The sequence below is a fragment of the Cydia fagiglandana genome, chromosome 9, assembly GCF_963556715.1.
Source record: "Cydia fagiglandana chromosome 9, ilCydFagi1.1, whole genome shotgun sequence".
Lineage (NCBI taxonomy): Eukaryota > Metazoa > Arthropoda > Insecta > Lepidoptera > Tortricidae > Cydia > Cydia fagiglandana.
This window is the reverse complement of record NC_085940.1, coordinates 21212599-21227763: the sequence shown is the minus strand read 5'-3', so window position 1 is coordinate 21227763 and position 15165 is coordinate 21212599. Positions and strand designations below refer to the sequence as shown.

The 15165-nt window shown below is 39.8% G+C and overlaps 1 protein-coding gene across 1 annotated transcript in view; it reads right to left on the bottom strand.

Annotated features, from left to right (window-relative positions):
- The window catches only part of LOC134667577 (sodium-independent sulfate anion transporter-like), a 37471-nt gene extending 23255 nt beyond the window's left edge, over positions 1 to 14216 (bottom strand). The window contains exon 1 of the mRNA XM_063525010.1: positions 14087 to 14216. The gene's annotated coding sequence lies outside the window, so the exon portion shown is untranslated. The remainder of the gene's footprint in view (positions 1 to 14086) is intronic.
- Positions 14217 to 15165: the final 949 nt, after the last annotated feature.

Below are 15165 nucleotides of genomic sequence, written 5' to 3'. Positions count from 1 at the left end.
ACAGGATATGACTTAGAGATCTAATAGACATCTAATAGATATCTTACTCTAACTAACGTAAAAGTGACATTGGTTGCCCGAATTGCGCTGCAAAAGAGAACTAGTTGATATCTAAACTACAACGTATCTAGAATGGATCTTAGTACGTGTCGTCTCTTGTGAATATCTTGAAGTTCGAATACGGCAGATGGTCTCCAAATGTGATAAATAAATATTCTAGGCTGCCTAGCCCTGGGGCCTGGGTCCTCCGAAGCTAGCCGAATGGATTTCCCATGTGACATATTTAATGACATATTGGCGACGTAATGCTTAATAATAGCAAAGCCATTCGAAATTTGAATGCACGCGTGCAGTTATGTGACCGTTTGTTGATCTTATTTCCTTGCGAAAACTTCTACTAATAATTCCGTTCCGAGTAATGTTCATTGCTACAGCAATAATAGGAACCACGCGTGACGTGGAGTTATTCTATGTCAATGTCAGTGGCAGCTATCGCTATCTCCGTAATTACCATCAGTGGAGTCGGGTCGTTAAGCGTGCAGGTGCGACATCGGCAGAACTAATTACCGGTGTGAGGGTGGAGTCACACTCGGTACCTCGCGCGCCGCTTACGTTCTATTAGGGGAATGAGAACCAACAATTAAACGCCAGTCTAGCGCCCCCGACAGGAACTTCCCGCCTCCCTTTACACTATATTTAAATACTCGTAGATTTGTAGCAATCGCTCCAGCCTGCGGCTGTCATGCATCTAAAGAGGTCTTTTTTTTATTTAATTTACCCCCCTTGTTGCACAATGTACTATTATTATACTCGAGTCAAGAAAAACAGTATGAGTATTCCCTACACTCTTACCCGTCTAACTTTAAATCAATCTACAAGACTTCTTTATATAAGAATGTCATGAACTTCCCCGACTTATTGTGCATTAAGTTTTGAAGTGTCGGTGAAATTCAAGATTCCGATGTTGACGTGATAGCAAGTGCCAGTCAGGTCTGACCATCGATTATCTACACATAATATACTACACGTATTACTAATGTTTTATGAATCGAGATAAACTTACAGACGAGTCGCCTAGCGAGCTAGCCCCCCTCCCCCCGCCCCCGTCTCACCCCGCCGGGTCCCGTGACTGCACACAAGGAGCTGTTGTCGTTTAATGAGCTCGTCGTAATCAAGTGATCAGGTTGCGCAACCTCTGCGGGTTCACGCTTTCTCGAACCAACGACCGGTGACATACTCGTCGCCAACACAAACACGCATATTGTGTATTGTGTTGTTCTAACTTCTTATTACGTCTGTCTTGTCTCCTGACATAGTAAGCTCATCGAATCATCATTCTCATCAGTGTAGGCCGTAAACGGTATCTTTAAAACTTTCCGTTACTGCCTCATTGTTAAGAAAACACTGTTTTTAGAAAATAAAATCTAATTCCTCCTGAGGTCGCCACTAACTACCGGTGTTGCAGGCGGCCGCAACGAATTGTTTTCCAAAGAATAACTCAAACCTAACGAGGACTTGCGTTTCTTTGGAAGTGGAAGCTATTGTCCAAAACAGGGTGAGTCACTAATGACCTGGTCACCGACCTACCTTGTACCTACTGCGCGGCCAGCGGCAGATATCTCAGCAATAATGGGTAAGTAATAGTACCTATAGATAGATGATCGTCAATCGGTAGCTTAGCGAGCAGCGTGGTTGTCGCAAATACATCCTCGAGACGACAGATGCCGCGGCGGCGCCGGCGTCGGAGGAGCCTTCGGTCGGACAACTATCACTGTCACACACACTAGACACAGTCAGTCGGCAGCTAAAAAGGACGAGGTTGTTAAATGATCTTCCCACGCCTTTTATTATGTTAACAATAAGGTTGTGTTTAATTTCTTTTGCACACCTAGTCTGTTGAGCAACTTCGCTGCTAACGGGTTTGGCAGTTTATACTAAACTTTTATCTTTAAATTAGAATACGAATGTTATTAACTTATCGATTTACATTTAAGGACGAGTTGTTAAAATGGTTTGATTAACACACAGAGACGATCGATTACGGTTGCTATCATCAAAGAAGTATTAATAATTAAATTGTTATGTGCTGAATGGTGCAGGTGCGATGCCGTCCGGGGTCCGGGGCGGATAGAATAGGACAGGAGGAGGTCGGAATGCGGGCGCACGCTGGCGCTGGCCTGGCCCGAAGGTGACTACAATAGATCGCCGGGTTTTTACAAATAGCACACGTCACCGGCAGGCACAGGGCGCGAGGGCCGCGGCGGTGACAGGTAGGCCCGCCGCTGCCGGATCGCCCCGCAGCGCAGGTAGCCCACATCATTATCCTCCTATAGCGCTGTCCCGGCATCATTATGAATATAAATTTCTCCGTAGGGAAAATTCCCGAGCGCAGGTACCCGTATCTTGTTTGGATTGTATTGTTGTCGTAGGTACATATTGTTGCCCCATGCTGTTGCTGTTTTAACACGTTCTACTTAAATTACGTATTTAATCTTAATCTTACTTATATTATCTAAATAGTTACCTATACCTACTTTACAGAATACATTAAACTATTGACTGACACTGATACAATACATATTGTCATAGTGTGACACATTGCGTGAAACATTCGGTTAAGTAATCAATAATACACTAATTAATTGGCAGTATTTTTAATCGCGGAACCCCCCCCCCCTGCATTGTGTCAATTAAGGCAGTAAATATGCCGTAACAATGGTAATTACGAGTTCCCAGAGAACGACCGATTAAAGTTACACCGCCATTGCTTTGCATTGTCACTATGATTTATTCCTAATAATCCAAGTCGTTATCAGCTTAGTAATAATGGTTCGAATATTAACACCATTAACAACGAATTATTATTTACTATGTCAATATATTTAGGTATTTGGAACGGAGCGGAATGTGGAAAATTCGGAAAAACTAATTAAAACAATCTCTTACGATAGTTATTGTTATTCCTGCTCATAATGGACATTAAGGTAAGGTCAATGTAGAGACCGTAGGTACGTCCATCAGGTATGACCATGTACAAGCTCTCTCGTCGTTTCGAACTCCTGCGTTACAAACCCCATACGACAGGTACACCAGTAGAAGGTCGGTAGAGAAGAAGGTGCAAAGCTCTTCCTTTCTGACTGTGTCTGAGCGAAGTGCGCATTTAAATACGAAGAGTTCTTGTCCTATGACGGTCTTTCCAAACAAACACTGTTTAAGCCGGTTTTACCCACTTTGACCCAATTAATCTTATTGCAGATATCTGCTGTGACCGATTGATAATCCTGATGACTGCATTGTACTTTTACGAAACGCACACTATAGGTACTTACTGTAATTACATATTCTGTCGTGCAAATATCCATATAAGGAATGGGATTACTTTCCCATCAAGCTAATTGTTTCAATAATTGCATGGTTTTAGAATACCAGTTACTTAAGTACTTTGTAGGTATATTACGGGGTGTACCCTTGTTTTGCCGACAAACTTTTCATCGAATATTATTTCATCGACAACGATTCATCGAAACGTTAGTACTAGTAATATTGTTTGGCGTTATTATGTTTCATATACTATTTATTTCAATTTTTCTTATTGCGTAGAAATACTATTCTACGAATATTCATTGATCGCTGATTCGTTTCAAATTATTTCAATTGGCATAACTACTAAACAATGTAATTCATTTGTTCGACGTATTACTTTAATACATTTTTATATGTCGTACTACACTTTTATATACATATTTTTCTGTTGTAAAAATTTTAAATTTACGTTAGGTTAGAACTGCGACCCCACACAGAATTGAACGGCTATCAAAGTCGGTTTAGGTTAGGTTAGAACTGCGGCCCCACACAGAAACGAACGGCTTTCAAAGTGGGTTTAGGTTAGGTTAGAACTGTGACCCCAAACAGAAACGAACGGCTTTCAAAGTCGGTTTAGGTTAGGTTAGAACTGTGACCCAACACAGAAACGAACGGTTTACAAAGTAGGTTTAAGTTAGGTTAGAACTGCGACCCACACAGAAACGAACGGCTATCAAAGTCGATTTAGGTTAGGTTAGAACTGCGACCTCACACAGAAACAAACGGCTTTCAAAGTAGGTTTAGGTTAGGTTGGAACTGCGACCCCACACAGAAACAAACGGCTTTCAAAGTAGGTTTAGGTTAGGTTAGAACTGTGACCCCACACAGAAACGAACGGCTATCAAAGTAGGTTTAGGTTAGGTTAGAACTGCGACCCCACACAGACACGAACGGGTTTCAAAGTAGGTTTAGATTATTTTAAAACCCTACCCGCGACCTGCCACCCTATACAGTAATAAACGGCTATAATCGCACAGAGTGAGTCGACTGACGTGACTGCTTTTAGTTTAGTTCCGATAACGAAATATTACAAATTGAAATAATTTTACGCGTGACAAATTTTATTAAATACAAACCAAAATGAAATAAGAAAACCCGTAAAGAAATCCCACGATATAAACTATATTTAAAATAACTCAAGTACCAATTAAAAGTCCCCGATTTAAATTTACTAGTATCGATTCTTGGACGCAATAACTTGTCGATGAAATGAAAATACTTGAAGCGTTGTCTTCGAAATAAAATTCGATGAAATGTCTGTCGGCAATTCAAGGGTAAACCATATTACGGATTCATCTTCAGCACGGTAGATGGATGCGTGTCGCCGTCGCCGTCGCGGGCCAGCGCCTGCCGTCATTGCTCGCTAACTAGCTAAACATCGCTTAATGCCCCGATTCTCATTATCTAATGATTAAAGCGATCACAGACAATCCTGTAATTAGCAGGCTGTAGTCAATATCGATGACTGGCCCGGTAAGAGCGTCACGTTCGGTCGTGGAGCAAATCTACACGCGTGAGTGCGACCAATGCGCGTAATGGATTCAATGAAGCGTGCCCGCCGCCGCCGCGATAACATCGAACGCTGCGATACGATTGAGTCGATTGACACTAATGCAGCGTATACTGTAAACAAGTACTTGCTAAATATGAATACCTACATTCTATAGCAACATGGCGTATAGTCAGAGTCACTTATACCTATCTTTATTATAAGTGATGGGGAATGGTTTAATTAAATATCAAATAGGTTAAGTATATTATTAATTATCTTGGCACAGGTGCCTAAACTTGGTGCTGATAATTGGATATTGTGGAAATCTTATCAAAAGCTGTTACTAACAACCTAGCTAATAGTCTTCAAAGTCGATTTTGGTTGAGGAAAAAATTGCTTTTAAACGTTGGTCAGTTCAGTTGACAGCAAATAAGTTGTTCAAAATATATTTAAAAAAATCCAAAGTAAAGTAAAAATTCAAGTAGGATTTTAAGTCAGTACCTACATAGGTACCTATCATTCTTTTTTGAATCATAAGTACATTATAAATAAATAACAGCTTACAAAATTCAACAATTATAATTGACTACGGTAGGGGAGCGCAGCAAACGCCTAAGTTAGGCCATAGCAATCCAGCGCGGGAACGCTGCCTGCGTGATGGGCACCCTACCAAGGACACAAAATTTTGATACGTATTTTAAATTTTTCAGCCTTACTTATTTTAATTGTAGTTAATTTAAGTTTAATACACTTATTATATTATTCACAATTAGTACTTAATTCATTTCTTAAAAGTCGCTTTTCTCTTCGACTGTATAATATGCCATGCAGTAGACCGCATTTAACATAATTTTTAAGTCCAGGAAATGGTAAATCCAGTGTTTGCCTTGGTAACTTATTGTAAACCTTGTATAGTACCTATAGCTGTACACTGTCCTGTCTAAGGATTTCTTTACTCTCTTAACACGAGCTCTACATAGTTATCGCTACATATGTATTTTGTGATTAATGTGACTATTAGCACTGCGTTTCTGAAAGGTTTCTACGATCGCCTGTGCCCGCGGTGTTCCAGTTAAGACAAATTTGTCTTAATCCTTACTACTTGCTTGGTGTACCTGCAAGGCGTTCACATAAGTAACACCGCGCGAGCGCAGGTGATTGTATCTACATCTGTACTGTGATGCCATTGTTAGTATACTACTTATTTATTTCTCTGAAACGTTCTGTTAATAAAACACGTGACCCTACTGTTATATTATGTTCCGTGCTCATTTGTGCAATACTAAAATGGGTTGCATAAAACAATAATAACATGTAGGTACGTATTAAGTAGGGTAACTATGTGTGTATGTAATCCTCAGCCCCCAGCGTCACGGGCAGCGCGGGCTGCGCTGAACACACGGCTCGATTCTGAAAATGTATTAGATCTCTACTAGACCTCAACAAGTTACGATATGGATAATTTAAAGATATTTGTAAGATAGATATGTCAAATTTGACGTTTCCGCGATTCTGGAGGCCCTCTTGAACGATTTCGACAAGTTATGACTTACACGCGTATTCGGGAAACGAGATAATCACAAGATCTAGAAACGATATAGAGATCAACTAGATTTACATTAGATATCGACTAGATGTGACTTGGATATCTAAGTCATAACTTGTCGAAATCGTTCAAGAGGACCTCCAGAATCGCGGAAACGTCAAATTTGACATATTTATCTTACAAATATCTTTAAATTATCCATATCGTAACTTGTTGAGGTCTAGTAGAGATCTAATACATTTTCAGAATCGAGCCGTTAGATATCCAAGTCACATCTAGTCGATATCTAATGATTCTAATGTAAATCTAGTTGATCTCTATAATTGTGATTATCGCGTTTCCCGAATACGCGTGACAGTCGGCACGACACGGCACGGCACGCGGCAGCAACGCGGGTCACGGGATGGCCGGCTGTGCAAACACGAAACACGCTTGACTCCGAACAACATACCTATTTGCGTTCGCACTTGAGCAAGCACTCACGTGATGAGTAACAATTAAAACAATCCTACTGCTAAATGATACGCGGCGTTTGTTGACTTGGGTATCGTGTTTACCAGAATCACGGTTCAAGGGAGAGATATATTGTAGGTACAGTCACCTGCAATAATATGTTACTCTTCGAACGCCGCAAAGATATGTGACACGCTCTTATGGGTCTAAAAATAAGATCGTGTCAGATATTTTTGCTGCCTTCGTTGTGTAACATATTATTGCAGGTGACTGTACATATAACAATTTCCCACTCTTTGTAGGTAAGTTTTATAATTGCAAAGAAAAAAATCAATTGGGGCTAGTGCGGTCATTGTTACAGGTATTGTATTTCGTGGTTACCTAGTTACCTACAACTATATTAGCCTCGTCCAAACCTTCGCTTCGTCGACGTTGGAGTGTGGTATTATTGCCCTACGAGTGCACATGTTTGGACAGGGCAGGCTAAATATTTGCTCGTGTCACGTAAGGGTCGTTTGTATTCGCGACCGGCCATTTATCTTTGGATTTCTCTACGTTGGCTTTTATAACTTGTAAGATAATTATAGGTAAAGTTACTTATGTATACGAACACGATTAATAAACATAAGTACTTATCTGATAGATACCTGTTACGTTGTGTGTGTGTAGATATCTGTTTTTGTCTGAAGAAACATCATTTTTGGCACTGACATATCTAATCCATATCGTATCTAGACTAGACGTAATATTTGACGTATCTTAAAGTTCGCATCGGGTTGTTATCTTATTAATCTATTAATGTTTTGCTAGGTATATTATTTCCTTACAATAAACTTTTCAGCGAAATGTACATGTTTTTTAAATTTTGTTAAATATTAGTTTATCAGGTAAGTAGTGCAATTGCGCTTAAGGTGTAATTCAGATTTGTGCAAAAGTGTAAATTTTTTGAAGGGGATAGTCTAAGGGCTGGAGGGAAATGGCACCACTTTTCACCCTAGTAAAATCGGGTTTATTGAAGTCTAGCCGCCAAGCCGTTTCGGTCTAGCCGCTCTGCCTGTACTACCTAACTAATTAAGACATCTGAATTTGGAAAACGCAAATTGCGCAAACGGAAAAATGTTGTACATCATCTATTTTAATAGTTGTTACACATATGCCAGCAGGCTGTACATAAGCTGTGAAGAGTCCATGTGTCGGTGTCGTGTCCAGTGTCGAGTGGTGCTCCGCAGACGACCACGTGTCGCCGAATTCCTCGTCGACCCGCGACCGTGAGAAATCAATACACAGCATCGCTCGCCTGAAGGTTGACTGTAAATATACCTCTACTCTCCACATATGTGGCTCTCAGCAGTCATCAAACATTTAGCGTTCGTGTCGGTTTGGAGACTGACATATATGTATATGTATGGCATATTACTCATATTAGGCTTGCTGTAATTAGTACCTAGTAAGTGTAAGGAAGTTTTACAAAAGTTGTAAAATATGTCCTAGTGGTTACCTAGGTAGGTATTAAGTAGGTAATGGTGCTAAAATGCTGCTAGTGTCAAGTTGTTGGATATAGGTTCATTGAGATGGCAGGCAGCTGAGCGCTACAAGTCATGTGTGTCAACAGAGCGAACCTGCCTGCTCTATCTGTCAAATGCGATCGTCTCGTGTTTACTTTCTCTGAATCTAATCAGTATCCAGCATTGTTTCCGCGCGGATCGGAACAAGGTAGTCGATTGGAGGTGTGTGTTCCGAGGCGTGGGCGGGGCGGCGGGGAGGGGATGGGGGGCAATGACGTCACGGCGGGTCCCGGTGCCGGCGGGACTGACGGGACTTCAAGGCCTGGACTGGAAGGAGTGGACTGGTGTTTTGATCAACTCCTAGTATTCTCTCTGATGTATCCATTTATTTGGAAGTTAATAACTTTAAAAACAAATTCAAATAAAAAAATATTAAGTAGTCAGGTAAAATTATACCACCAATATATACACCGTGAAATTTTAGTGGTTGTTTTCCCGCAACGAAATGATTCTGCTATCGATATACAGTCGATGTGTAATCTTTTTTTTAAATAATGTTAAGAAATGCCAGATTTATAAATGTATCGAACGAAACTCGAAAGTGACCTAACACCAGTAGTAGCACTGCAGTAGTACCTACCTAATTCTTTTGAGTGAATGAAACAAAATAACCTAAAAAGTAGTTCCATTTATTTTTCCTTCACACATTTTAGGTGCAGTTAGTTTGCAGATCCTTAAAAGTAAACATAACAAGTTAAGATCAAGCTTTTAATGATCAAAAACTTAAACAAACACTGAAACTTCCCGATACCGCAATAATTGTTCGAACTGCAATCCGCCACGTTCAATACACAATCACCTCTGCCCCGTGCATGTGATGGCGTTTGAAACTGCCCGTGGTTAAGCAGCCGCTGTGTTGCGGCGACAATTGTTCGTCCGTGTGGAACTTGGGGGTTTAAAATCCCCCGAAGACGCAGCGACTGTAAATGGTCCGGTTCCGCGTACAGTCGCCGGGCGGCGTGGGAGTCGTAGTTAGCCCTAGCGTACAGCTGCACCATCGCGACGTACTCTAAATTAGAATATTCGTAATGTCGATCCATTTTACTAGAAATAGCCGTGATGACATTGACAGGATCTGTTATCACATTAGTTTAATAAGCGAAGAGGATGTAATTATTCGATTTACCAAAGTTGACACAACGTAATGGCAATCATCAAACTAATAAAAAGGTTTTATTTCAACTGAACGTGAAGGAACAGTCTAAGTAAATTTTAATTTCAGTTGTCAAACAGTAAAGCACTCTAGCCTGTTACACAGTTTAAAAAAGTAACATGTGCTTGTTTATTTGTTTATCTGTTTACAAAATCGGGAACTGTCGTCGACTTGCAGTTTTAGTGTGTTACTATTGTTTTTCGCTTGTTCGAGTTTAGGTTATTTTTTTGTAATTTTTTTTTTGGAAAACAGTTTATTTATAAGTTTGTCTATCATAATTCGAAAGTACTACCGATAGCAAATCGCCCTGCCGCGGGAAAACAACCACTAAAATTTCACGGTGTATACTACCAGACGAAGGCTTACAAATTTAAATTAAGCCTCGATTCTGTAAATATAAATCTATTATTATATTAAGAAAAGTTTCTAGAACAACATCACTTGTTATCTTATTTATGTATGTATATTGAAAATGTACCTAGTTATATTAAGCGTAGTTGATTAAAATGATTAAATTAACTCGTTTACGTCACCTACCTATTAAATATTTAAATAAATCGTACCTAAGCAAGAACCTGTGACTTTCGTTCGGGATTTGCTAAAAATAGGGGTTATTTGTTGTATTCAGAGCTCTTGCCGTAACCACGACCGACACGCAAGCTATTTTATTAATATGTATTATTTACTGCAGCAATGAAATACCGTGTACTGCCGTGTACTGTACAATGCATGCTCTGGGAGGCTTTGCCAGCAACATTATTTATCGTATTTCTCACACAAACGCATATATCGTATCGTATCGTATTTATCTCATATCTGGATTTTATTCTTTTTCAAGTATTCAGATCAGACCCTAAAACAGTCTGCATGAAAATAAAATTAATGTTATTTCTGTAACCCGTGCCGACTAATATTTTTTTTGATATATCAACCACATTTTTAGGGTTCCGTACCTCAAAAGGAAAAAAACGGAACCCTTATAGGATCACTCGTGCGTCTGTCTGTCTGTCTGTCCGTCTGTCACAGCCTATTTTCTCCGAAAATAATAGACCAATTAAGTTGAAATTTGGTACACATATGTAAGATTGTGACCCAAAGACGGACATGTAACGTAAACAAATGAATTTTAAACATAAGGGCCACTTTTGGGGGGTAAATGAGAAAATTAAAGAACAAAGTTTTTTAAACTATATAGTGTTACATATCAAATGAAAGACCTAATTATAAGAATCTCAAATATTTTTTTTTTATAATTTTAAAATAAACAGTTCAATAAGTAATTCAAGAAAATAGGCAAAAAATGACCATTCCCCCCCCCCTTTATCTCCGAAACTACTGGGTCTAAAATTTTGAAAAAAATACATAAAATAGGTCTTTACCCATAGATGACAGGAAAACCTATTAGAAATATGCAGTCAAGCATGAGTCGGACTAATTACTTAGTTTTTATCCGACCCCTACGGGTTTTTTAAAGGCAATTCACTCGCGTTTCACATATAAAAAATACATTGTTAAAAATTTAGTAATGTACGGAACCCTTGGAACGCGAGTCCGACTCGCACTTAGCCGGTTTTTTTTTTAGATTTATTTTGGGGTGTTTTGAGGTAGTAACAATACATAATTATATTTAGACAGTACCTAATAGTACCTACCTATGCGCTGTTAATTTGAACACCCTATCATTTAGTAGTTTACAGTGGCGATAAATTAAAACACGGCTGAAGGGAGAGTTTTAAATCGACACGAGTTGTGAATTACCTTTTCGCATGTGTACTGTACAACGTTTTTACAGTAATTCCCGCACTAGGGCGGTAAAGTAGCACCATATGTACTGTAAACAATTATTAATTGGTACCTAACTAGTGTAAACATCTGTTTTACTTACAAATTACAAACCACCACCATATGAGGTTGTCTGTGTGCAGTACAGTAACGTGACGCCGGCATGAGACGTGTATTTAAGCCGGAGTGCATGGTGGTGCAACAGAATGTCTAACTGCGGGTCGCTATTAATACGTTTAGGGGCCTTGGGCCCGCCGGGCGCAAGGACGCGGCCCATCGACCGCGGGCCGCAGGCCGCGCCAGGGGAGCCCCACACCCGACCCGGCCGCTTCCAGACCCAATACGTGCAGTATATCATTAAAACGTACGTTAATACGTACTCGAAGCTGTATGACAACATTTAGTATTTTTGACAATATTCAGTACATGTTATTGTGCTGCTTTCCAGCCCTAGTGCGGTAATTAGTAATTAGGTACTAATTAGCACTATAACGTGCATGTGTCTAAAATTTAAAGGGTTAGATGTACTGTAAAGCGTTGTACGATAGGTACACGTGCGAATTAGGGAGGTAAATTTGATTATCGATGTGGAACCGGTACAAAAAGTTGCAGTTTGTCATGTAGATTATAGTGATTTTATCAAATTTCAAAATCAACACTATTTTTAGCCCTCTACTCTGCCGCTAAAGAAATTAATAAAGTTGTATTTCACTGATATGTGTTCATTTTATTGAAATTATATGATACATACTTAATAAGCGTGTAATAAGTTATTATCAAAATGTTTTTGCCTTTTTCAATATTTATGAAATAATATATTAAACAGCAATTTCATGCAAAACAAGGAAAATGCTACAGTGTACAAAAATTAAATATGAGTAATTTTTTTAGACATTCTTGTGTCAAAGTAACGATGTTATATTGATTATGAAAAGTATAATTTTATTGCAAAAAGGGTTACTTATATATTTATATAAATGTGTCAACTTATATATAATATTGAAACATTTATAAAGTTTATTTTAACAAAAAAATCTCGATGCGAACACCACCAATGATAAATTATCAAATTAGTGTCTGGTCATATTTCTCTATAGAAATTTTTATGGGAATTTCAGTTGTAAGTCGGCATGGGTTCTTGTTACTGGAATATCCTGAAAAAAAAATTCAGGGTGTTTTGGAGTAGGTAGTATCGTTAAGTATATTTAGGGGGTATCCATAAACGGGATGTTTGCCGAGTGGGTCCTCAACTCCTCATGTCCCTCTATTGGGCAATGGGCACCTGTCACTTGAGCCTGTCACGGGCTGTCACTCTGTCCAAAGAGCATATAATCACTACGTTACTCTGTCAGTCCCTCTACGTTTAATCTAACGAAGTGATAAAAAATCTGTTTTATGGAAAAATGCAGTCAGACCTCATCGAACCGTAAATAATACGTATATTTTTTTAAATTAAAACCTGTTGTTCATGGGATGCTGTTATTAGCCGATAAAAAAATAAACACGATCATAGACGTTTTAATTTAGCGTCACATAACAAATCATTATATTACAGGTAAGTACAATTATGTCAATTATACAGTCAGTCCGTTGTTTGGCAAATTATATCAATTTGGTTAAATGACATAATAAAATTTTATGTTGATTTTAAGTAGTTCCAAAAATATTAAGTTAATTATGTAGGTACATATATATGTACTTGCCTATTAGGAACGTTCTTAATGGCATCCGTAAATAAAGTTCAGGATAAAGCTATCGTCGAGGGCCCTAATCGCGCACCGCCGGCGCCGTAGCTCACATTCGTTGGTAAATATTACGAGGAAACCGTTGTTTTCCTCGTACAAGCTACATTAAGTGATATCGACTTTCCTTCCCCGACCCGACCCACAGGAACTGGCGATAATACGTGTTCAGTACTTGATGATGAGTGATGACTTCGGTATTCATGCATAGATAACCAATAACTGTTGGGTCGCCAACCGATTACTACCGACCTTTCTCAATTTACTCGTACGTAGTATGTAGATGAAGTATAGTAGGCCCTACGGCGGCCGGCGCGGCGGTCGGTGCGGTGACTGCGGGTGTCGATGACGGTGTGTTGACTAACAAACATCTAGCCTACGTATATTTGGTTTGGGTATACATTGAATATACATAGTAGGTGTCTACGGTTTATTTCGGGCTTTCTTATGATCTAAAATTTGAGAACATGTAAGTAAGGTGAGTGTGACAACCACGACAGCAACACGAAACGAAATATAAGGAAAACCCAATAATTTCATTGCAATTAATTAGTCACTTCCGAATGCAAACGTCGCACGCCGTTGATTAAAACATTGGAATTTATTTTATGCTTAATTGATTCCGTAAAGTTAAATAATTGTATTAGGGTATTTGTGTTAGATAATTTGTTGTTATTTGGTACCTAATAGTGTTAGCCGCGGGCGGCGGCGGCGCCGCAGCGAAAGTTCGCGGCGAACATCCGCGATCCGACAGATATCTATTTATTGTACCTATTAGCACTTTCTCATTTTTTTCGCAAACAATAAATCAATAGAAAATTACAAGAGGTCGTAATTAAACCATTTTACACTGAGGTCCCGCGCGACTTTCACAGATTCAATTAGGCTTTTGTACAATTGTATTTTAGGGTACCTTTAAAAATTCGTAGGATCCTTGTTTTCGAAACCGGTGATCGATCACTGAAAGGTGAGAGGGCACTTGGGACTCACTTGCGAGGGGCTGCGGGCTGGCCGAGCACGGCGAGGGGTGCACGGGGCGAGTCGTAGTGGTGGTGTCAGCTACTAAGTGACATGCCGCGAGGTCGGTAGCGGGATTGGGCCGGCGAAGGCACGGTGGAGCGCACCGGAGACGTGTTGTGCAGAGCGCGGACGGCGCGCGACTGAGTGCGCCGGGAGGCTGCGCGGCCCTCCGTCCGCGCCGTGTCCGCGCGCCGTGTCCACTGCGCGCTCCGCACGACGCCGGCGAGTCTGCGGCGCGTACGGCGCGCGCAGTGCACACCGCGCAGCGATAACAGATTGCGTGGAGTTATCAGCGCGCGTGTGGGCGTGCTGCACCGTGTGTATGTGAGCGTGCAGCCCTGCACCGGCAATCCCGGGCCCTCATCACTGATCGACTATTAAGTGAGCTTAATTAACTCACTATAAGTCAATTCGAGACATATCGGTAATTAATGTACTTACTTATTTCTTAAAACTGAAAATGACACTGTTTTTTTATGCTTTTATACTTTTTATTAACAATAATGTCAATTTGCGGTTGTGACAACACTGACAACTCTTATCCGAAGTGAGGTCTCTGTTCATTGCACAACCAAAAACCAATTGAAATTGAATCGAATTGGTAACCACGGTCACGCGCAACGCAACGAAATTCCAAACCAATGAAATTCATAATGAATCTATGTTTTACGTACTTATAAATATTATATGTATGTTGGTGTTAGTTCGTTAAGTCCCTGTACTTATATTTAAACGAGAGCAATGTCTATGTGTAACTTACAATAGATATAAAGGACTTAAGTATATTAAAATATAATTATACCTAAATTGGCAACGATGGTATATAATACAAATCGTATTAAAATATAAATTTTTGGAATTTCATATAACAGACAGACAGACAGAGTTTTACCGGGCGAGAACCGCTGGATCCTCGATAACAAATATGTATATTATTCTGCGTAGCTATGTACGAGTAAGTACCTATACGTATACCTAATATTGATTGTCAATGAGCACGTGTCAGGAGTTAATCAGCGTGATTTATTTAAGCGCCCCCCCCCCCCCCC